Raw genomic sequence first — 24,621 nt, 5'->3', positions numbered from 1 at the left:
CCACCGGGCCTCTGGCCTCCCAGGTTATTTTTCTATTTATTTAATGTGTTTGAGCAGCCCGGTCTCCAGAGGCCCTTCCCTCTCCTCTCCTCCACACGTGGAGTCGTGCCTGGGCAGGAATCTGGCAATCCGTGCCAACTCCTCTATGAACACACTCCAACTCTCTCTCTCTCGCTCTCTCTTCACCTGGGGACTTCGCTCACACCTGTCCCCCTCTCTCTGCCTCTCTCCCTGCAGGGTAAAATGTTTGGTTTATGGCCTCTTCGGACACCAGTAGCTTATATGTCCGTCTGAATCAGCTATATCTGGTTGTATAACTGAAGAGGGAAGGGATCCACAGGCAAGACATCCTACATGCGTAGTAACCAGGTGAGTCAAGTTGGACTTTGCTGCTGAGCTTATTCTACTATGTATTTAGCGAATGTTAATGGTTTTTTAAAGTTTTTTTGACTGAAAGCGTGGCTTAAATCTTTCCGAAACTGACCTGATCCTAATAGCTCAACTGTATCAGGAGCCTTGTTTTTGCGTTCAGTTAGTATCGTTTTTTGGCTGCTACACCAGAGTCGAATTGCAGAGACAGAAATGGGATGCCATACATAATGCAGTCAAACCTCTTACAGAGAGAGTCCGCAAAATAGAAACATTCCCTATGTTATGAAACCAGTCACAGAGCGAGTCAGCTAGATAGGGCATGTTTCTATGTTATGAAACCAATCAAAAGCCTTCTGTCGATATCAGGCCCTCATCCTAAGCTGATATAACTGCCCCATTGTAGTCCCCTGTAGCTCAGTTGGTAGAGCATGGCGCTTGCAACGCCAGGGTTGTGGGTTTGTTTCCCAAGGGGGGGCAGTATGAAAAATGTATGCACTCACTAACTGTAAGTCGCTCTGTATAAGAGCGTCTGCTAAATGACTAAAATGTAAATGTAATTCTAAATGTGCCCTCAGGCCAAAATCACTCTCCAGCACAGAGCGGATAGGCATGTCGGCTTATTCAGTGACCCAGAGCCGGATAACCGAACCGCCCTGGGACACGTACCCCGGGGCCACCGACCTGCAGGGGCCCCCCAACCAATAAAGATAGCATATGATAGCAAAATGTATAAAATAGCATGAGATGAGCTATAAAACAGCACATTTTTCTCTCTGACCCTTGGCAAAAAGTGTAGAATAGCAGGAAATGTGCTTTAAAACTGATTTTCTTTCTCTCAGCCTCATGGTAAAATGTAAACAATAGCATGAGATGAGTGATAAAACAGCTAATGTTTCTCTTAGCCTCATGACAAAATGTGTAGAATAGCATTTATAAAACTACTTGGGTTGAAATAATGGAAGTTAGCTATTTTCCCCCCAAAAAACTCTGTTTTCAGATTAATAATAATTTTGTGGGCCCTCCAGATAACATATGGTAGCAAAAGGAGTAGAATTGCAGGAAATTAGCTTTAAAACTGCAAAATTTTCTTTTGCCTCATAACAAAAAGTATATAATTATATAACTAACTTTTTCAATGTGTTGAAATGCAGGAAGTTAGCAGTCCCCCCCCCCAAAAAAAGTATGTTTTCCAAACAATAAAATAATAATTGGTGCCCTGGGTAGTCCGGCCATGCAGTGAACTCACCCAATTGTCATGGCTCAATGTAATGTGTGTGTGCGTGCGTGCATGTGTGTGACCCTCTTTCTGAGAGTCTGGGACAGGTTTTCCATCTCTGCTGAAACGCTGGGAGGCAAGAAAGAGGAGGAGGGAGATAGGAGAAGGGGCAGAGAACAAGATGTGGGAACTTATTCCTTCTCTGGAAACCCCATGGAAAACAACAAACAAGCGTTATTACAAACAAACTGGAGAACTAACCAATGGCAGCGACTGTAGAGGAAATGAGCCCGGCTTAGCCAATGCCTCCCACGGTAGGAAGGGACAGGTCACCGTCAAGAACATGCCATGTACTGTTCAACTCTGAATCTGGAGAGCCGTCTCCAGACATCACTTCCCAGAGCCTCTATATGGTTGATTCTTTCAACCATAATTTATTATTACTCATTCCCTCATTAAATGGCCAATATTTAATACTAACAGTAGATAGTATTACTTCTACCACCCCTCTATAGTGAGGATATGGTTACATTTTTACAGATATCCCTCTGCGTCACCTCCAGAAGATTACAGCTATTTCTGTCCCTGTGTTACAGGTACATAATATAGAAAAATATAAACATGAATATTGAAAATATAAAAATGTTGATTTGGCAAATATTTCAATATATTGTTGAATATAATATACTCTACGGGCATATCAAAGTTCCAGAGTGGGATCTGTGCTACTTTTAGGGTTATGATCCAATTTGTAAGCATTACCGACAGAGTGAATGTAAAAATGGATTCAAAATGGTCGCCCTATGCTGGTGATTTGCAGGATGTGCAATGATACAAGTAAAAGGAGGGCTGTGATTGGTTACATTGCCTACTATGCCAATTTCTCTTCATAAAATGGGCCACTTTAAAACTAGCAGAGACCCTACTCTGGAACTTTAATATACCAGTAGCATATATTACAGTGAGCTCCAAAATAATGTGTGGTGTGGATGGACAAAATCAAAATGCGCGCGATGGGGCACGCGGACGAACGCGTGTGGCCGGTGTAAAACTTGCACACGTTTTCACAAGTCTCAAACAATCAAATAGATCAAATGGAACAGGATAAGGAAGGGAAAGGGAGGGGAGGGGAGCGTAATATGCCAAATATGAAGTTATTTCAAAACACGAGGAAACCAAGGAATGAGCTTTGTTGACAGAGGATTCAGGCAGATAGGAGACGTACAGCACAAATGAAAAGGTCAGAGCCATAACAGCAGAGAAGGTAATAACCTGTGATAAGCATGTATGACCTTATTGAGTGATTCCTCACGAAATCCAGACCAAAAATACCATGATTTTATGGATTTTAACCAAATGTAATCCATAGAATAGTCCTTTTGGAGGAAGGATTGTTGAAATATATTTGACATTTGAATATTAAAGTATAAATGAGAAATAATTAATCAAAGTTGGCATATTTATTACATTTTGGCCTTACCCAGGCCTCCTTTAAGACTCCATAATGTTTAATCTGTAAATTCTACAAAGCAAAAAGTGGTATCATTTGAAGAAGCTTTACCGCCTTTCAAGAAAACATTTTACATTAACTTATGACTATTGAAACATATAAACATGAATATTGAAAATATACACTACCGTTAAAATGTTTTGGATCACTTAGAAATGTCCTTGTTTTCGAAAGAAAAGCAATTTTTTTGTCCATTAAAATAACATAAAATTGATCAGAAATACAGTGTAGACGTTGTTAATGTTGTAAATGGCTATTGTAGCTGGAAACTGCTGATTTATAATGGAATATCTACATAGGCGTACAAAGGCCCATTAATCAGCAACCATCAGTCCTGTGTTCCAATGGCACGTTGTGTTTGCTAATCCAAGTTTATCATTTTAAAAGGCTAATTGATCATTAGAAAACCCTTTTGCAATTATGTTAGCACAGCTGAAAACTGTTGTGCTGATTTAAAGAAGCAATAAAACTGGCCTTCTTGAGACTAGTTGAGTATCTGGAGCATCAACAATGGTGGGTTCTATTACAGGCTCAAAATGGCCAGAAACAAATAACTTTCTTCTGAAACTCGTCATATTCTTGTTCTGAGAAATTAAGGCTATTCCATCGAGAAATTGCCAAGAAACTGAAGATCTCGTACAACGCTGTGTACTACTCCCTTCACAGAACAGCGCAAACGGGCTCTAACCAGACTAGAAAGAAGAGTGGGAGGCCCCGGTGCACAACTGAGCAAGAGGACAAATACATTAGAGTGTCTAGTTTGAGAAACAGGCACCTCACATGTCCTCAACTGGCAGCTTCATTAAATGGTACCCCAAAGAGAAAGTCCAGTTTCTGTGTTCTTTTGCCCATCTTAATCTTTTATTTTTATTGGCCAGTCTGAGATATGGACTTTTCTTTGCAACTCTGCCTAGAAGGTCAGCATCCCGGAGTCGCCTCTTCACTGTTGACGTTGAGACTGGTGTTTTGCGGGTACTATTTAATGAAGCTGCCAGTTGAGGACCTGTGAGGCGCCTGTTTCTCAAACTAGACACTCTAATGTATTTGTCCTCTTGCTCAGTTGTGCCCCGGGGCCTCCCACTCCTGTTTCTATTCTGGTTAGAGCCAGATTGCCCTGTTCTGTGAAGGGAGTAGTACACAGCGTTGTACGAGATCTTCAGTTTCTCTGCAATTTCTCGCATGGAATAGCCTTCATTTTTTATTTGGCTAATTGTTCAATATATTGTTGAAAATACAGTGAGCTCCAAAAGTATAGGGACAGCGACACATATGTTGTTGTTTTGTCTCTGTTCTCCAGAACTTTGGATTTGATACAATAACAATGAGGTTAAAGTGCAGACTGTCATCTTTAATTTGAGGGTATTTTCATCCATATCGGGTGAACCGTTTAGAAATCACAGCAGTTGTTGTACATAGTCCCCCCATTTTAGAGGACCAAAAGTATTGGGACAACTTAACATAGAATTAGGAGAGAAAGTATTCACACCCCTTGAATTTTTCCACATTTTGTTGTGTTACAACCTGAATTTAGTTGTTTTTGTCACTGGCCTACACACAATACCCCATAATGTCAAAGTGGAATTATGTTTTTCGAAATGTTTACAAATTAATTAAAAATGAAAAGCTGAAATGTCTTGAGTCAATGAGTATTCAACCCCTTTCTTATGGGAAGCGTAAATAAGTTCAGGAGTAAAATGTTGCTTAACAAGTCACATAATAAATTGCATGGACTCACTCTGTGTGCAATAATAGTGTTTAACATGATTTCTGAATGACTACCTCATCTCTGTACCCCACACATACAATGATCTGTAGGTCCCTCAGTCGAGCAGTGAATTTCAAACAAAGATTCAACAACAAAGACCAAGAAGGTTTTCCAATGCCTCGCAAAGAAGGGCACCTATTTGTGACCGACCGGCTCGATTCGGTCTTATGTAGCAAAATTGAAATTTAGTTTTTTACATTGGATAAAAGTAAAGACTCAGCGCTAGAAAATTCTATATCATATACTACAGTTGAGGAACAATGGGAAAGAAATTCTGCTTTGAACTTTGATAAACTTGTAACATCACTTTTGGAGAGCTCTTCTTTGTCTACACCCATTCAGCATTGTTCACACCCTCTTAAGCCTTAGCCCCACCCATCTATTTAAGGATTCACATGTGAGGCCATGTAATAAACAACCAAAGATTTCAAGACTAAAGGCTGGTTTATACTATGGGTGTGTTCGTATATTCAATCTGGAGTGCCAGAGTGTGCTCAGAGTGCGCTCTGGGCGTTCGTAAAGTCAGAGCGTTGTCAGATTGTCCGTTCGTAAATTCAGAGCGTTTCGCTCTCGGAGCGTTCAGAGCGCACACTGGATGCTCTGGCCAAGGAGTAGGTTTGAGCCGAGCGTTCTGACCTAACAACAGCAGTCAAGCACCCAAGATAACGTTGGCTAGCTTGCTAGCTACTTCCAGACACAAATGAGGGAACAGCTCACTCTGACCATTTTACTCACCCTAGTAGAGCTGGTTAGTGTGTTGTTATGTTATCCAGAGTGTTGGTGACTGCTACTGTGCTGCTGGCAACAATTTAATTACGCTTTTTTGCCAAAGTTTACTGACACCGGCCATATTCAACGGGTGTTGAGCGTTCGTAAATTCGTCAGTTATTCTGCGCTCTGGCACACTTACACGAGAGAGCTCTGAAATCGGAGTAGATAGCCAGAGCGAATTTACCAGCTACGTCTATTGACAGTTGTCGCAGTGACATCATGAACATTCTATTGAAATGGTTACTTGCATAGTAAAATATTTTGTTTAGACATATAGCTAGCTAGGTAAACGATGAACCATAATCCCAACTCATAACGTTACTACCCTGCATGAATCTGTAGGTAGCTAACCGACCAGGTTCAATATTATTTGGCTAGCTAACATTTGGCTATAACTAGCAATGCAAATGGCTCTGAGATACGAATAATATTACTACACAGATCATACACGTAACGTTAGCTAGCGAGCCAGCCAGCTAACGTTAGCTAACTAGCTAACAGTACGCTTTAACTTTAAATTAAAACGACTTTCTGACAAAATTAGAAACGTGTAATATCTGAAAATGTAGCTAGCTGGACTATCTTACCCGTATTGATGTATTGACGCTTTTACCTCTCTGTCACGGATGCCATGGTTGCCTTAGTTTGAAGATGTAATCCGGAGACAGGTTTTTTTATACAACAGCCTTCTGTGTGTTCTCTTTTCGACTCTGTCTGCATATTTGAAATCAAATGCCAGAATTTTCTCCATCTCCTTAGCTATCATACTCTAATTCCACCGTGCATTCCACTGATTTCAAAACTCGGTCCTCCAGAAAGTGGAGAGCAACGCTTTTGCAGGTCTACTACATGATATCTTTCAAAAAAGCTGCTTAGTTAGGATTACCTACACATACTGACCAGCTCATGTTATAGACAGAAGGTGCTTCATGACAGACCAATCCGAACTCATATCTCGACATGTCCAGCCCATTCATTATCTCAGCCAATCATGGCTAGCGGGAAGGTTCCTGTCTTTTTCTGTGGCTAAACCAACTAGTCTCGTAATTTAACAATTGTATTCATATTTACAGATGGCATAGAAGTTTGTTATTAAGGCACATGGAAGTTCACATGTTCCAGAAGGCATTTCTGCCCAAAAACGCATTTATATATTTTATATATACGTTTACGTTCAAATGGCTCTCCTGTGATGTAGTAATGTGCGACATACGCCTAGTTTCCTGAAAGGAGTCACATTTGTAGATGGGCAAAAAAAAAAGCAGACATTGAATATCCCTTTGAGCATGGTGAAGTTATTAATTACACTTTGGATGGTGTATCAGTTACTACAAAGGTGTCCTTCCTAACTCAGTTGCTGGAGAGTAAGGAAACCGCTCAGGAATTTCACCATGAGGCCAAAGGTGACTTTAAACAGTTACAAAGTTTAACGGCTTTGATAGGAGAAAACTGAGGATGGATCAACAACATTGTAGTTATTCCACAATACTAACCTAATTGAAAGAGTGAAAAGAAGGAAGCCTGTACAGATAAAAAAAATCCATTACAAAACATGCATCCTGTTTACAACAAGGCACTAAAGTAATACTGCCAAAAAATGGCAAAGCAATTCACTTTTTGTCCTGAATACAAAGTCTTATGTTTGGGGCAAATCCAATACTACACATTACTGAGGACCACTCTCCATATTTTCAAGGACAGTGGTGGCTGAATCATCTTGTGGGTATGCTTGTAATCGTTCAGTCTGCTTTCCACCAGATACTTGAAGATGAATTCACCTTTCAGCAGGACAATAACCTAAAACACAACACCAAATCTACAGTGGAGTTGCTTACCAAGAATACAGTGAATGTTCCTGAGTGGCCGATTTACAGTTTTGACTTAAATCTGCTTGAAAATGTATGGCAATATTTGAAAATGGCTGTCTAGCAATGATCAACAACCAACTTGACAGATCTTGAAGAATTTAAAAAGGAACAATGTGCAAATATTGTACTATCCAGGTGTGCAAAGCTCTTAGAGACATACCCAGAAAGACTCACAGCTGTAATCGCTGTCAAAGGTGATTCTAACATGTATTGACTCAGGGGTGTAAATGCTTATGTAAATTTGATTTCTGTATTTCATTTTCAATAAATTTGCAAACATTTCTAAAAACATGTTTTCACTTTGTCATTATGGAGTATTGTGTGTAGATGGGTGAGAAAAAAATATATTTAATCCATTTTGAATTCAGGCTGTAACACAACAAAATGGGAATAAGTCAAGGGGTATGAATACTTTCTGGAGGCACTGTATATCAATCAAATGTTCAATCAAATGTATTTATAAAGCCCTTTTTACATCAGCAGAAGTCACAAAGTGCTATATAGAAACCCAGCCTAAAACCCCAAACAGCAAGCAATGCAGATGTAGAAGCATGGTGGCTAGGGGGGGGGGGGACACTGTGGCCCCGTTCGACGATACAGCCGGACAGGGCCAACCAGGCAGGATATAACCCCACCCACTTTGCCAAAACACAGCCACCACACCACCAGAGGGATATCAACAGACCACCAACCTACTACCCTGAGACAAGGCTGAGTATAGCCCACGAAGATCTCCTCCACTGCACAAGCCCGAGGGAGCGACAAACCGGACAGGAAGATCATGTCAGTGACTCAACCCACTCAAGTGAGGCACCCCTCCTAGGGACAGCATGGGAAGCACCAGTAAGCCAGTGACTCAGCCCCCGTAATAGGGTCAGAGGCAGAGAATCCGAATGGAGAGACAGGAACCGGCCAGGCAGAGACAGCAAGGGCGGTTTGTCGCTCCAGTGCCTTTCCGTTCACCTTCGCGCCCATGGGCCAAACTACACTCAATCATAGGACCTACTGAAGAGATGAGTCTTCAGTAAAGACTTAAAGGTCGAGACCGAGTCTGCGTCTGCATATATGTGTATTAAAGTAGTCAAAAGTGTAGTATTTGGTCCCATATTCCTAGCACGCAATGATTACATCAAGCTTGTGACTCTACAAAGTTGTCGGATGCATTTGCTGTTTGTTTTGGTTGTTTTTCAGATTATTTTGTTCCCAATAGAAATTAATGGTAAATAATGTATTGCATCATTTTGAAGTCAATTTGATTGTAAATAAGAATAGAATATGTTTCTAAACACTTCTACATTAATGTGGATGCTACCATGATTACAGATAGTCCTGAATGAATCGTGCATAATTAAAGTTACAGACTCACAAATATCATACCCCCAAGACATACTATTACAGTAACAGGGGAGGTTAGCATTTTTTTGGGTGGGAGGGGGGGTTTATGATATTTGTCCCCGCTAAAATGAAGGGACTATGTACAAAAAGTGCTGTGAACGGTTCTAAACCGTCTAAACGGTTCACCCGATATGGATGAAAATACCCTCAAATTAAATGTTAACTTTTTAGCATTTACAGATGAAACATTATGGAGTTAAAGGAGGCCTGGGTAAGGCCAAAATGTCATAAATATGCCAACTTTGATGAATTGTTTCTCAATTATGCTTTTAGATACAAATGTCAAATATACGTCAACAATCCTTCCTCCAAAGGACTATTTCATGAAAATCCATAAAATCATGGTCTTTTTTTGTCTGGGTTTTGTGAGGAATCACTCAATAAGGTCATACATGCTTTTCACCTTATTATTACCCTTTCTGCTGTTATGGCTCTGACTATTTCCTTTGTGCTGTACGTCACTCTCCTGTCTGCCTGTATCGTCTGTCAATGAAGCTGTCATTCCTTGGTTTCCTCATGCTTTGAAACAACTTCATACGTCATATTTGGCATATTCCACTACTTGCCCACCCCTTCCCTGCTTATCCTGTCCCACTTGATCTATTTTGTTGTTTTTGAGACTTTTGAAAACTTGTGCAAGTCATTATTTTTGGCCTACATGGAACAACAGATAGTCCCCCGCAAAATCTAAAGGAACTTTGTTCTGAAGTGTCTGTCCTATATCTGAGAGATATAAAGATCAATATTTATTTTTTATTTTATTTAATTTTTTGTACATGTATTTAACCCCTTATTTTTGTCACTAAACAGTCTCCATATACACTGTACTTCCATTATTTTTTTCAACTGGACCTTCAGACGAGTCTTGTGAAGTCTGTGGGCGTCCTAGAGCAAAACAACCGACATGTACAGTACCAGTCAAAAGTTTTGACAAACCTACTCATTCCAGGGGTTTTCTTTATTTTTACTATTTTCTACATTGTAGAATAATAGTGAAGACATCAAAAATATGAAATAACACATGGAATCATGTAGTAACCCAAAATGTGTTAAACAAATATATTTTACATTTGAGATTCTTCAAAGTAGCCTCCCTTTGCCTTGATGACAGCTTTGCACACTCTTGGCATTCTCTCAACCAGTTTCATGAGGTAGTCACCTGTAATGTTTTTCAATTAACAGGTGTGCCTTGTTAAAAGTTAATTTTAACAAGGTGTGGGGGGGGGGGGTAGCCCTATTTGGTAACAGACCAAGTCCATATTATGGCAAGAACAGCTCAAATAAGCAAAGAGAAAGGACAGTCCATCATTACATTAAGACATGAAGGTCAGTCAATACAGAACATTTCAAGAACTTTGAAAGTTTCTTCAAGTGCAGTCACAAAAACCATCAAGCGTATGATGAAAATGTCTCTCATGAGCACCTCCACAGGAACGAAGGACCCAGAGTTAACTCTGCTGCAGAGGATAAGTTCATTAGAGTTACAAGCTTCAGAAATTGCTGCCCAAATAAATGCAGACACATCTCAACATCAAGAGGAGACTGCATGTTCAGAGGAGACTGCATGAATCAGGCCTTCATGGTCGAATTGCTGCAAAGAAACCACTACTAAAGGACACCAATAAGAAGAAGAAACTTGCTTGGGCCAAGAATCATGAGCAATGGACATTAGATCGGTGGAAATCTGTCCTTTGGTCTGGAGTCCAAATTGGAGATTTTTGGCCTCCACAATCCCCCGACCTCAACCCAATAGAGATGGTTTGGGATGAGTCGGACGGCAGAGTGAAGGAAAAGCAGCCAACAAGTGCTCAGCATATGTGGGAACTCCTTCAAGACTGTTGGAAAAGCAGAGAGAATGCCGAGAGTGTGCAAAGCTGTCATCAAGGCAAAGGGTGGCTATTTTAAGAATCTCAAATATAAAACATATTTTGATTTGTTTAACACTTTTTTGGTTACTACATGATTCCATATGTGTTATTTCATAGTTGTGATGTCTTCACTATTATTCTACAATGTAGAAAATAGTAAAAATTAAGAAAAACATGACTGGTACTGTACATATTCGTGAGACTATCACCTTTACACAGAGGTGTCATATTAGTTTGTATCCCAAACACTTTGGACGCTACAGACAGAAGTTGGCAAATCGGCTGTACCGACCTCAGACGGGTACCAAGTCGCTTGTGGGGGTCGTAGGGCAAAACGGAGAACACCATCATGTTCATGAGGGTCTCATCTTTTCATAGAGGGGTAATAGTTTGTAGGCAAAACCTTTCGGAAGCTACATACTGTTTTGTGAGAAGACCGATTTTCTGGGATGTCTCATGGTCTGACAAACACCGCTCTAGCTTTGTCACCTTTCACCACAGATGCGGAAGTGTCACAGTGCCTTCGGAGAGTATTCAGACTCCTTTACTTTTTCCACATTTTGTTACGTTATAGCCTTATTCTAAAATTAATTACATTGTTTTTCCCCTCATCAATCTACACACAATACCCCATAATGACAAAGCAAAAACTGGTTTTTATACATTTTTGCTAATTTATAAAAAATTCAAAACTGAAAATAGACAGGTGTGTGGCTTTCCCAATCATGTCCAATCAATTGAATTTACCACAGGTGGATTCCAATCAAGTTGTAGAAACATCTCAAGGATGATCATTGGGAACAGGATGCACCTGAGCTCAATTTCAAGTCTCATAGCAAAGGGTCTGAATAGTTATGTAAATATGGTATTTCTGTTTTTAATACTTTTTTTAATGTGCAAAAATTTATAAAAAGCAGTTTTCTCTTTGTCATTATGGGGTGTTGTGTGTAGATTGCTGAGGGATTTTATTAGATTTTTTATCCATTTTAGAATAAGGCTGTAATTTAACAAAATGTGGAAAAAGTAAGGGGTCTGAATACTTTCCAAAGGCACTGTATATACGCGGATGCAGTAGATTGAGACACATACAATGGCAAAAAAAATATCTCTAGCTTAAACTGACAGATGTTTATGGGGATTTTTTTATTATGCTAATTGAATTTCCGCTGGGGCGCGGACATCGACCTTAGGGGGTGAAAAGCTTCTTAAAATAATTAGGTCATTTTAAAATAATCAGAAAACTAAGCATATATATGTGAAATCAGGTCATTCCAAATTCCATTCTGAAAGAAGAATGTTTCGGATTTTGGCTGGGATTTTTTACAAATATTCTATTAATGTTCAGAATTGATCAAAGGGCCAGTCTAAATTAATAAATGGGCCGGATCTGACCCGGGGGCCCCCAGTTGAATAGCCCTGCCGTACACACACCATTCACATGCTTGCCAACCAGATGTAATGATGAGTTAAATGTCCAAGGCGCAACCGAGTAAACACCACCTCTTCCTTCCTAATCTGACCTTTGAATCTTGGTCTACCGACCTTTCTTTGGAGGGCATATAAATGCCGGCCCTTGGGCTTGCTGTCCCACCTCTTCTGCCACACATCTGTCATAAGTGCTCTAATCTTATATTTGGCCTCACTTACAGTGGGGAAAAAAGTATTTAGTCAGCCACCAATTGTGCAAGTTCTCCCACTTAAAAAGATGAGAGAGGCCTGTAATTTTCATCATAGGTACACGTCAACTATGACAGACAAATTGAGAATTTTTTTCTCCAGAAAATCACATTGTAGGATTTTTAATGAATTTATTTGCAAATTATGGTGGAAAATAATATTTGGTCACCTACAAACAAGCAAGATTTCTGGCTCTCACAGACCTGTAACTTCTTCTTTAAGAGGCTCCTCTGTCCTCCACTCGTTACCTGTATTAATGGCACCTGTTTGAACTTGTTATCTGTATAAAAGACACCTGTCCACAACCTCAAACAGTCACACTCCAAACTCCACTATGGCCAAGACCAAAGAGCTGTCAAAGGACACCAGAAACAAAATGGTAGACCTGCACCAGGCTGGGAAGACTGAATCTGCAATAGGTAAGCAGCTTGGTTTGAAGAAATCAACTGTGGGAGCAATTATTAGGAAATGGAAGACATACAAGACCACTGATAATCTCCCTAGATCTGGGGCTCCACGCAAGATCTCACCCCGTGGGGTCAAAATGATCACAAGAACGGTGAGCAAAAATCCCAGAACCACACGGGGGGGACCTAGTGAATGACCTGCAGAGAGCTGGGACCAAAGTAACAAAGCCTACCATCAGTAACACACTACGCCGCCAGGGACTCAAATCCTGCAGTGCCAGACGTGTCCCCCTGCTTAAGGCCAGTACATGTCCAGGCCCGTCTGAAGTTAGCTAGAGTGCATTTGGATGATCCAGAAGAGGATTGGGAGAATGTCATATGGTCAGATGAAACCAAAATATAACTTTTTGGTAAAAACTCAACTCGTCGTGTTTGGAGGACAAAGAATGCTGAGTTGCATCCAAAGAACACCATACCTACTGTGAAGCATGGGGGTGGAAACATCATGTTTTTCTGCAAAGGGACCAGGACGACTGATCCGTGTAAAGGAAAGAATGAATGGGGCCATGTATCATGAGATTTTGAGTGAAAACCTCCTTCCATCAGCAAGGGCACTGAAGATGAAACGTGGCTGGGTCTTTCAGCCACGGGCAACACGCCGCCCGGGCAACGAAGGAGTGGCTTCGTAAGAAGCATTTCAAGGTCCTGGAGTGGCCTAGCAAGTCTCCAGATCTCAACCCCATAGAAAATCTTTGGAGGGAGTTGAAAGTCTGTGTTGCCCAGCGACAGCCCCAAAACATCACTGCTCTAGAGGAGATCTGCATGGAGGAATGGGCCAAAATACAAGCAACAGTGTGTGAAAACCTTGTGAAGACTTACAGAAAACGTTTGACCTGTGTCATTGCCAACAAAGGGTATATAACAAGGTATTGAGAAACTTTTGTTATTGACCAAATACTTATTTTCCACCATAATTTGCAAATAAATTCATTAAAAATCCTACAATGTGATTTTCTGGAATTTTTTTCCTCATTTTGTCTGTCATAGTTGACGTGTACCTATGATGAAAATTACAGGCCTCTCTCATATTTTTAAGTGGGAGAACTTGCACAATTGGTGGCTGACTAAATACTTTTTTTCCCCACTGTACCTCCCCCGGTCGTACTGTCTGAACTAACTTCACTGTGTATCCATCAGGGTTCCCCAAATGTATGCATATTTAAATCATTATGTGGTTCATAAACTAGTTATGTGATTGTAAGACCTTTTTACAGTTGGTCTAGTGTCTGTAGCATAAACTGTTAAGAGCTGTAACATTTTGAAAAGCAACCACTTTAGGCTGCCATTGACAGCCATGTTGTTTTATGCCATTTCAAATAGTTATAGTGCACAGTAAAAATGTTTGGTGGCAGGATATGTGCTATTATCAGACCTTCCGGGAAGACAGGAAATTCAAAAGCTAATTTGACCACTGCGCTAACAAGTATTTTCAGCATAAGCAGCTTGTCTACTGCTAGAGTACCGTAGCTTTATTGTTCTACTGTACTTCAACAACAGTTGAATTCACATTGGATGGGTTGATTGTGATACAAACCTTCTCTCAAACAGCCTAATACATACTATTAGAGTACAGTAGGTTTACCCAATTTAATGTACTTGGTAATGTAAACGTGTTTTTTCATGTAAGACACACATGCAATTTGCCATCTGGAAATCTGTTCAATGTTCCCAATCGTGATATATACCCATTGGTTCTTAAAAGGGTCAGTCTGCTGTTCAAACAACAACAAAGCCGACACCCCGCCACTGTTTTGGTAAGAAGCTGAAGAATTGGGGGTGGAGAAATGTATCTACTCTCAAATTCATCAATAGAGCTATGGATACATACTTTACAAACAAAGCTTTATGCAATTAATACAATACAATTCTCAAGAATAGAGTAATGACTTACATTGCTAAATTCTATTAAACAACTTCATAATAACCAAAGGTGGCGGCAGGTAGCGTAGCGGTTAGAGCGTTGGGCCAGTAACCGAAATCCACGAGCCGACAAGGTGAAAAATATGTCTGTGCCCTTGAGCAAGGCACTTAACCCTAATTGCTCCAGGATCACCGTTAATAATGACAGACCCTGGCCATGACCCCACTCTCCGAGGGTGTCTCAGGAAAGTTTGGATATGCAAAAAACACATTTCCAATTCACACGTGTGAAATAGGACAAATATAAGCATATATTATTTGTATTTATTTGCTATAAATCTCGACTATTAGTAGCTGCATATAGAGAGAAAGCATGCCAAACAATAGGACCTTTATGACCCCAATGTATTAACTGTAGAACCGCCTGGCCTTTCAGCCTATAAGTACCGGCAAGAGAACATTGCCGGGCGTCCCCCTTTTAGTGTATACATCAGATGCATATCAACCTACAAGGTGCAGCAAACATAAGCACCAACGATTGATAAATAGTGCATAAACTATTATAAAGTATTAATTGCATGAATAAATATTTGTGGAGGAAAATAATAACAATAGTTATTTGTTTAGATAGAGTCAAGGATATGTTTTGTATAATTCTACAAAGTCCTAAAAAGAACGAAGGCCTATAGCCTATTTTAGTTTCCCTTACAATAAAAACATTACAGTGTAATCCATTTGATCAACTTTATTTGTAGATTCGATAAGTAATAGTTATAGTAATTAATAAAATTCAGTTACTGCTTTTTTTGACAACGTAGAAACGAAAAAGATAATAATAATAATTATTATAATAATAATAATATAACCAGCCAGGTGCACAAGTTAAATTATTTGCTGTATTCCTAAACAAAAGCACCAGTGCATGAACAATTGTAAAGGATGAATTGCATAAATAAATAGCATATTTTCATTTTATAATGTTACTAGTTTTTGCTTAGTAGCCAGAGTAATGCTGCCGAGCGAGTGGTCATGTGCTGAATGCATGGATAGCACGGATATTCTTGGAAATATGGAAATGGAGCTGCACCTCTTGGAATTATGAGAGTTATTTGACAAAGGTAAGTGTAATAGAAACTACACAATATGCTCTTTCTGATACTAAACTCAGCAACAACAAAAAAGAAACGTCCTCTCACTGTCAACTGTGTTTATTTTCAGCAAACTTAACATGTGTAAATATTTGTATGAACATACGATTCAACAACTGAGACATAAACTGAACAAGTTCCACAGACATGTGACTAACATAAATTGAATAATATGTCCCTGAACAAAGGGGGGGTCAAAATCAAAAGTAACAGTCAGCATCTGGTGTGGCCACCAGCTGCATTAAGTACTGCAGTGCATCTCCTCCTCATGGACTGCACCAAATTTGCCATGGCAGAACACTGACATTCCTGTCTTGCAGGAAATCACGCACAGAATGAGTAGTATGGCTGGTGGCATTGTCATGCTGGAGGGTCATGTCAGGATGAGCCTGCAGGAAGGGTACCACATGAGGGAGGAGGATGTCTTCCCTGTAACGCACAGCGTTGAGATTGCCTGCAATGACAACAAGCTCAGTCCGATGATGCTGTGACACACCGCCCCAGACCATGACGGACCCTCCACCTCCAAATCGATCCCGCTCCAGAGTACAGGCCTCGGTGTAACGCTCATTCCTTCGACGATAAACGCAAATCCGAACATCACCCCTGGTGAGACAAAACCGTGACTCGTCAGTGTAGAGCACTTTTTGCCAGTCCTGTCTGGTCCAGCGACGGTGGGTTTGTGCCCATAGGCGACGTTGTTGCCGGTGATGTCTGGTGAGGACCTGCCTTACAACAGGCCTACAAGCCCTCAGTCCAGCCTCTCTCAGCCTATTGCGGACAGTCTGAGCACTGATGGAGGGATTGTGCGTTCCTGGTGTAGCTCGGGCAGTTGTTGTTACCATCCTGTACCTGTCCCGCAGGTGTGATGTTCGGATGTACCGATCCTGTGCAGGTGTTGTTACACGTGGTCTGCCACTTCGAGGACGTGGTCTGCCACAGCTGTCCGTCCTGTCTCCACAGGTGCATGTTCATTAATTGTTTATGGTTTATTGAACAAGCATGGGAAACAGTGTTTAAACCCTTTACAATGAAAATCTTTGAAGTTATTTGGATTTTTACTAATTTTCTGTGAAAGACCGGGTGAAAAAGGGACATTTATTTTTTTGCTGACTTTATATAGAAATCAAAATGTTTTACCTGCATGTGACTCTGAATCTCTAATCTTGTCTATACGCTAACTCTTATTATGTGTGAAATTAGTTTTGGTATAGTGTATGTGTAGTTTCAATGGGCCAGCTGTGCAGGCTGACTTGCATCGTTTATTTCCTGCTCATCAAGTTGGATAGAGTCAAGGATATATTTAGCATTATTCTAAAGGCCTACTGCAACACATCACATGTTTTCGTTCCCCTTACATTAAATGTGATTAGTAATAGAGTTACAGTAAATAAAACAGTTCTGTAGCGTCTTCTTTTTACAAAGTCAAATGTAAAAGAGAAAGGTATCAACCCGCACTGTGCGGTCAAATTATTAACATGAGCTCCAACGCTGATAAATAGGCATAACACAAACTCATCATCACACTGTTATTGTTCTCTTCACCCTCATCATTCAGTTAGGCCTAATTTTAATTCAATTGTGAAGTAAGGTGGACACTTATCGCCCATCAATCCATTTGTCATTCATTCAGTGAGGAGAGCGAGACTCATTAGCGCCTGGCTGGGTACCAACGTCCTACAGCACATTGTCTTGGCGGCTTAAGTTAGGAAAAGGTGTGGGGGGAAAAAAACTGTCTCTAAATACTTTTCTGTTTGTGATTTCAAAATTCGGTCAAATGAGCAGTGTAAAATACAAACATTTAGGAAAAGTCAGGGAAGGAGCAGGACATAGGTTATTTTATTTTATTTTATTTTATTACAAAATCAAAATCCATTGGCCTAATGCGGTTCTAGTGTCAAAATCTACACCATGTCCGGGCCATAATCAACCTATCCAATGTGAGTACATCTGTTGTTAAAGTACAGTAGATCAATAAAGCTACGGTACTCTAGCAGTAGTCAAGCTGCTTATGCTGAAAAGCCTTGTTAGTGCATAGGTCAAATAAGCTTTTGAATTTCCTGTATTTTTCGGCTTCAGACAAAAGCTAATATTTCACTTAAAACTTTGTTAAAAAAAATAATCAATATTATTAGTGATTTCAAAAGAGTAAGTAACACTTATTATTTAACCTTCAGTGCCTTTGAATCCCCCTCAACCATCTGGGCTGTCAAGTGTTCATAATCAAATGCAAGTTTAGAACTCCCACAAAGTTTTTTGTGTGTTTGTGTTCCATGGCCAAGAAGCGAGGCGAATCTCTCTTTCTCTAAACTTTGAAATGGGATTGGATTATGACAGTGGAGGAGAAAAATGTCAACAACACAGCCACCCCAGTTTGTCTGAACGAACTCTCCGTTTCATTGGGCTTACACGCCTGTCCTCTTCATTAGATTAGCATGATTGCATTATCACCACAGCAAAATCCTGCATTTGTCTTGGGGTGGACTCAGAATCATCTCAAACTTAATTGGACTTTCCAGGTTTGGCATGCACCACACAATTATCTCTATGCTTTCTTGTTCCTGTTGATAGCCGTGTCTCTTATCTCCTATGCAAGCAATTATCTATTGGGGAGGGTTGGAGGTTGAGGGTATTTTGGGGGTGTGGGTAGGTGGGTATATTTGTTTGTGACATAATTCCCCTAAATGCTGATTGGCCGATAGTGAGGTCATTAGCTTAAATGTGCTGAGCATAAGTAGGAATGTGGAACCCGCGTCTCTGCTCTGTTTCCTCTGGGGACGCCCACACTGCGAGGCAACAGCCATAATAATCCACCGTCATGTGATTAATGTCTAGCCAATGGCAGAGAGCTACAAAAGCCCAAAACAAATGGCAGGCACACCAGAGCATAACTTATTTATCTAACTTAGGAATCAAATTCAGGTATTCAGAATGATGTTCCCATTGAAGAGGACAATGTTAACTCACCATGCTGAAGGGTCGTCAGTATCAGTCTTCTGACATCAGTCATTGTTTCGTCATTATCAGAGCAAACGCCATGTTTTCCGATCCCACTTGACACTTTTGGGCAAGGCCTTACATCAAAATGAACTGTTAAGAACACATGAACCTGTTTGCCTCTAATCTGGATACAGTCATTCCCCTGATGTAAAGAATGGTTTAGGACTTCTGTGAATGCTTGCACGGAATGTGAACGTGCTCGAATATCCAGAGCCATTTCAGACTTGTAAACTGCACTTCAGATAACTGCATTGCACTTATCGAGAGTCTGCTGTTTATTCACTGATTCAGCTCTTGGCTGGGACCATGTTTACAGGTTTCATAAGGCACGCCATGGCCACTTCAGACTGGTGGTGAAACTAAATCCAGGGTGGTCGGCTGGTGGTGTATCATCTTTCCTTCTGCATACGTAGAGAGGTTAGAGGTGCATTCTCAGTGTCTAATAGAGGGTCTGTTGTGTTTAGCACTGATTTGTTTAGTGTAGCGTCCATGATTTGTATCATCGATTGCACAGTCTGTTTTATTGATATGTTGTCATCGTAAATCACTGTAGGTGAGATGCTACTCATTTAGATAAATGTCAGCCTCAACTGTTTCGTTATATTCAAACGTACCATTTGGCGAACGAGGATGGCTGAATGTATTTCTACAATATCCCTACCTCCACCGGAGCCGTTCTTGCCTCACGCAGGCAAACCAACAATCCCATGGGACAGATGGAAGTTGTCGTTTGAGATGTACATGCTAGCTACCGCACTGGATGTGGTTAGCCCTGAGTGGAAAAGGGCCATTCATCTCCACTATCTCGGTGCACAGGGCCTGCGCATCTGCCAAATGCTCGGGGAAGTGCACATTTAATGCAGCTGTTGAACTTTTGGATGCATTTTCGGCAGAGCACACAGTGTGCGGGTGAGTCAGCGACACAGTACGGTGCTGATCTTAAAGGGCTAGCGCAGTCATGTCAGTTTGGCTATGTTAGAGATGTAATTATCAGGGAGCAGTTCATTGAAAGAACCTCAAGCTCACTCGTATGGGAGAGGCTTCTCCTTGGAGATAATGATAAGACTTTAGCAAAAGCTGTAGCCACAGCTTCCCAAGTGGAATCAGTAACTCACTGTGCAACTAAGATCTCTGAGACACAGACACATGCTTCCAGTGCATGTTCAAGCTGTGCAGGAGATCAAGCTGTGTGGGAGTCTCAGTGTGTCAGACTCTACCTGTCACTCAGACAGTGACATGAGTGCCTCAGTGCAGTTGATGGGACCCCAGACGCATCAACGGTGTGCCAACTGTGGTTGCAATAGACACCATGCACGTGCCCATGACTGCCCTGCTCGTGGATAGACGATGTCAGAAACCAAACCATTTTGCGAAGTGGTGTAGGTCAGCTCACATCCCATGGACACACCCCCTGCTGTCATTCACACTGTGGGCTCACACCCGGCTGGGTCACGCCCCACAGACACGCCCTTTCCTATCACTCACTTGGTTGGCTCAAACCCGGCTGGATCACGCCCCACAGACACGCCCCCTCCTGTCGCTCATGCAGTCTCGCTCAAACCCGGCTGGGTCACACTCCACGTTCTTGTCCCACCTGCCCCTCCAGCTGCCCAGCCTTAGCCTGTACGGATATGTGCGCTCAGTGATTGATGTCGTCGGCTTTATACACTCACCTGTGCAGTATGGCAACAAGGCCCTCACTCAGTTCCCCTTTCACATCACACAGCAGAGCACTAATATCTTAGGTCTAGACCTGTTCACCAGCCTAGGGTTCTCACTGTTGGATAACAGTGCACATCGCCTCCCCATAATAATAATAATAATAATAATAATAATACATTTTATTTTAAATGCTTTTTACGACACACAGTCACTTCACAAGACAATCAGCAGGATAAAAAGCAATAAAATCACATATTAAAATAAGTAAGTAAATACACTGAACAAAAATATAACCGCAACATAGGTACAGTGTTTCATGAGCTGAAATAAAATACCCCCGAAATGTTCCATGCGCACAACAAGCTTATTTCTCTCAGATTTTGTGCACAAATTAGTTTACCTCCCTATTAGTGAGCATTTCTCCTTTGCCAACATAATCCATCCTTCCGACAGGTGTGGTATATCAAGAAGATGATTAAACAGCATGCTCATTACACAGGTGCAATTGGCATACTGACTGCAGGAATGTCCTCCAGAGCTGTTGCCAGATAATTTAATGTTAATTTCTCTACCATAAGCCGCCTCCAACGTCTTTTTAGAGCATTTAGCAGTATGTCCAACCAGCCTCACAACCGCAGACCACGTGTGTATGGTGTCGTGTGGGCGAGCTGTTTGCTGATGTCAAAGTTGTGAACAGAGTGCCCCATGGTGGGGTTATGGTATGGGCAGGAATAAGCTACGGACAACGCGCACAATTGCATTTTATCGGTGGAAATTTGAATGCACAGAGATACCATGACGAGATCCTGAGGCCCATTGTCGTACCATTCATCCGCCGCCATCAACTCATGTTTCAGCATAATAATGTATGGCCACATGTCGCAAGGATTTATACACAATTCTGGGATGCAGAAAATGTCCCAGTTCTTCCATGGCCTGATACTCACCAGACATGTCACCCATTGAGCATGTTTGGGATGCTCTGGCTCAACGTGTATGACAGCGTGTTCCAGTTCCCGCCAATATCCAGCAACTTCACACAGCCACTGAAGAGGAGGGGGACAACATTCCACAGTCCACAATAAACAGCCTGATCAACTCTATGTGAAGGAGCTGTGTCGCGCTGCATGAGGCAAATGTTGGTCACACCAGATACTGACTGTTTTTCTGATCCACGCGCCTACCTTAGATTGGGGCCTAATGAATTTATTTCAATTGACTGATTTCCTGATATGAACTGTAACTCAGTAAAATCTTTGAAATTGTTGCATGTTGCAGTTATATTTTTGTTCATTATAAAAGTACACTAAACATATGGACAGACTAACCATGGAGAACACTAAACATGATGACAGACTAACCAGGGAAGAGAACTAGACAGAGGATAAAAGCTAAGGTTCTGACATGGAGAGAGAGGGAGTTCCAGAGTTGGGGAGCTGCACTGCTAAAAACCTGGTCTCCCATGGAGCGGAGCCTGGTGCGAGGGATGGTGAGGAGGCCAGTGTCAGATGAGCGCTGTGAACAGGTGGTAGTGTAGGGGTGCAGGAGATCAGTAAGGTATGTGGGCGACAGTCCACTGAGTGCTTTGTAGGTGAGCATGAGCAATTTGAAGATGATCCTTTATTGAGTTTGATGAGGGTGCGGGTGATGTGGTCCCAAGGTATGTTCCCGTGTGGCTCAGTTAGTAGAGCATGGCACTTGCAACGCCAGGGTTGTGGGTTCAATTACCATGGGGGACCAGTACAAACAAAATATGAAAATGTATGCACTCACTACTGTATGTCACTCTGGATAAGAGCGTCTGCTAAATTACTAAAATTTAAAATGTCTGATGTGAGGACTCGTGCTGCTGAAGTTTGAATATGTTGAAGTCTGTTCAGTGTTTTGGCGGGGAGTCTGTAGGCAATGATTTTGCAGTAGTCCAGGCATGATAAAACAAAGGTGTGAATGAGGGTTTCAGCAGTGGGGTCAGCGAGAGAGGGTCTGAGTCATGAGCTGTTTTTGAGGTGGAAGAAGAAGAGCAATGGCAAGAGCAATGGCCCATCCTCTTCAACGGCGTAGGTGCCCTGACAGCATTCACACATAAGGCCCTCCTTGATCCTACGGTGACTCCAGTCATTCAGCCTCTACGCCGTATCCCGCTGGCTTTATGCGAGGAGGTCACTAAAGATCTACGCAAACTGCTTGAGGATGGATTTATAGAGCCGGTGGATGCCTCATCATGGGTGTTCAACTTGGTCATCGCTAAAAATAAGTCTGGAGAGCTGCGCGTCTGCATGGATCTGAGAGCAGCCAATAAGGCCATCATACCTGATAGGTACCCACTGCCGACCATGGAAGAACTGACCACTCATATCTACAGGTCGAAGGTTTTCAGCTAGACCTTCGCAAGGGATACCTCCAAGTTCCCCTACACCCAGAGAGTAGGAACCTGACAGCCTTTGTCACTCATATCAGGGTATTCCACTACACAAAGATGCCTTTTGGTCTCAGTTCAGCCCCCATCTGTTTCCAGAAGATAATGTCCACCATCCTTGCTGGGGTCACTGGAGTGGGTGTCTACTTGGATGGCATAGTCGTCCATGGCCCCAACACTGCGGTCCATGACGAATGTCTGCAAGCAGCCTTCACAGCACTCAGTTAACACAACCTCACACTCAACACTGAGAAGTGCCTGTTCTCAGTGCTAGACATCGACTTCATCGGGTTCCGCATCAGCCCGAGGGCTCTCGCCGCTGCAGTCAAACGTGGAAGCCATCCATCGTGTCCCAGAACCAACATCTGCCTCACAAGAGGGAGGCCTGTCTGGGCCTGCGAGCGGTGGCACATTTGCCTCTATGGATGTTCTTTCACCCTGCACACTGACCACCAGGCCCTCAAAGCCTTGATGTCTACCTCCGGGTTGGGTCACAAGCCCCTCCGCATGTACTGCTGGTCAGACCGCCTTCAGCAGTATAACTTTAAGCTGCAGGTCACGCTGGGCAGGGACAATTTGGAGACTGACCTCCTTTCACTCTCAATGCCCAGGTTGACTCAGAGGAGGACCTCATCCAGCTCCTACATGCACCTCTCCAAGACAGTGTCGCTCAAGGAGCTGACCCAAGAATCAGCCAACAACCCAATCTTCATGACCTTGCAGGAATATGTAGCTGGCTGGCCGACACAGCTCCCATCGGAGCTCCAACCATATGCCAGGTTCAAACATGAGCTGTCAGACACATGTCTGGCCCATGGAAACTGCACCATCATACCAAGCAGACCCTGAGGACGAGTGTTGGCCATGGCTCATGAGGCCACCTTGGCATTGTGAAGCTGGAAGCAGTGCTGCCGGGACCTGGTGTGGTGGCCTGGCATCGATCACAATAGGCTAGTACATGACTGTGGTCCATGTTTTGTCAGTGGAAGGACAGGCCCACCTCCGCCGCCACCACTGCAGCCACTGGCCTGGCCCTCCCGTCCATGGGAACATATCCAATTGGACATCTGCGGTGAACTCCACAATTTGCTACATCAGCAACGCTTCCTGGTGGTTGCTTATGATCTACATTCAAAATGACCGGAGGTCACACCCATGAGTTCTGTTACATCAGGGGCCATCATAGACTTCCTGGATATGCTCTTTGCTCGCTGTGGACTGCCTGCAACTCTGACCACGAACAACGGCCCTCAGCTGGTCTTGGCAGAGTTCAGCTCTTACATCCAAAGCAAGGGGATCAAGCACATCAGAACAGTGTTCTACCACACCCAGGCCACCTGGGGGTGAGGGGTTCAATCAAACCCTGAAAAATAGCTCACCTAGTTCAGGGTTGCTCCTTCACTAAGTCCTTGTCGCAAACTCTGCTGCACTACAGAGCTGCTCACCACTCCACCACCGGAGTCTCCCCTGCCAAGCTGATGCAAGGATGTGAACTACAGCTGCCCTTACACATGCTCCATCCCTCGGCCGACTGCCTCGACAGTCAAAGCAACAGAGCGCTACAACAAAAGACAGAGAGCACAGCTTCCTGGAATCCAAGAGGGATTGGGTCAGGGCGCAACAACC

At 42.3% G+C, this 24,621-nt stretch overlaps 1 long non-coding RNA gene across 1 annotated transcript in view; it reads left to right on the top strand.

Annotated features, from left to right (window-relative positions):
- LOC121532014 overlaps positions 1 to 24,621 on the top strand; it is a 162,774-nt gene that overhangs the window by 67,192 nt on the left and 70,961 nt on the right. The window contains exon 2 of the long non-coding RNA XR_006657078.1: positions 238 to 369. This is a non-coding gene — a long non-coding RNA (uncharacterized LOC121532014). The remainder of the gene's footprint in view (positions 1 to 237; positions 370 to 24,621) is intronic.

The sequence above is a fragment of the Coregonus clupeaformis genome, chromosome 19 (genome assembly GCF_020615455.1).
Source record: "Coregonus clupeaformis isolate EN_2021a chromosome 19, ASM2061545v1, whole genome shotgun sequence".
NCBI lineage: Eukaryota > Metazoa > Chordata > Actinopteri > Salmoniformes > Salmonidae > Coregonus > Coregonus clupeaformis.
Note: the sequence above shows the minus strand (reverse complement) of the source record. Positions and strands in the feature narration are given on the sequence as shown.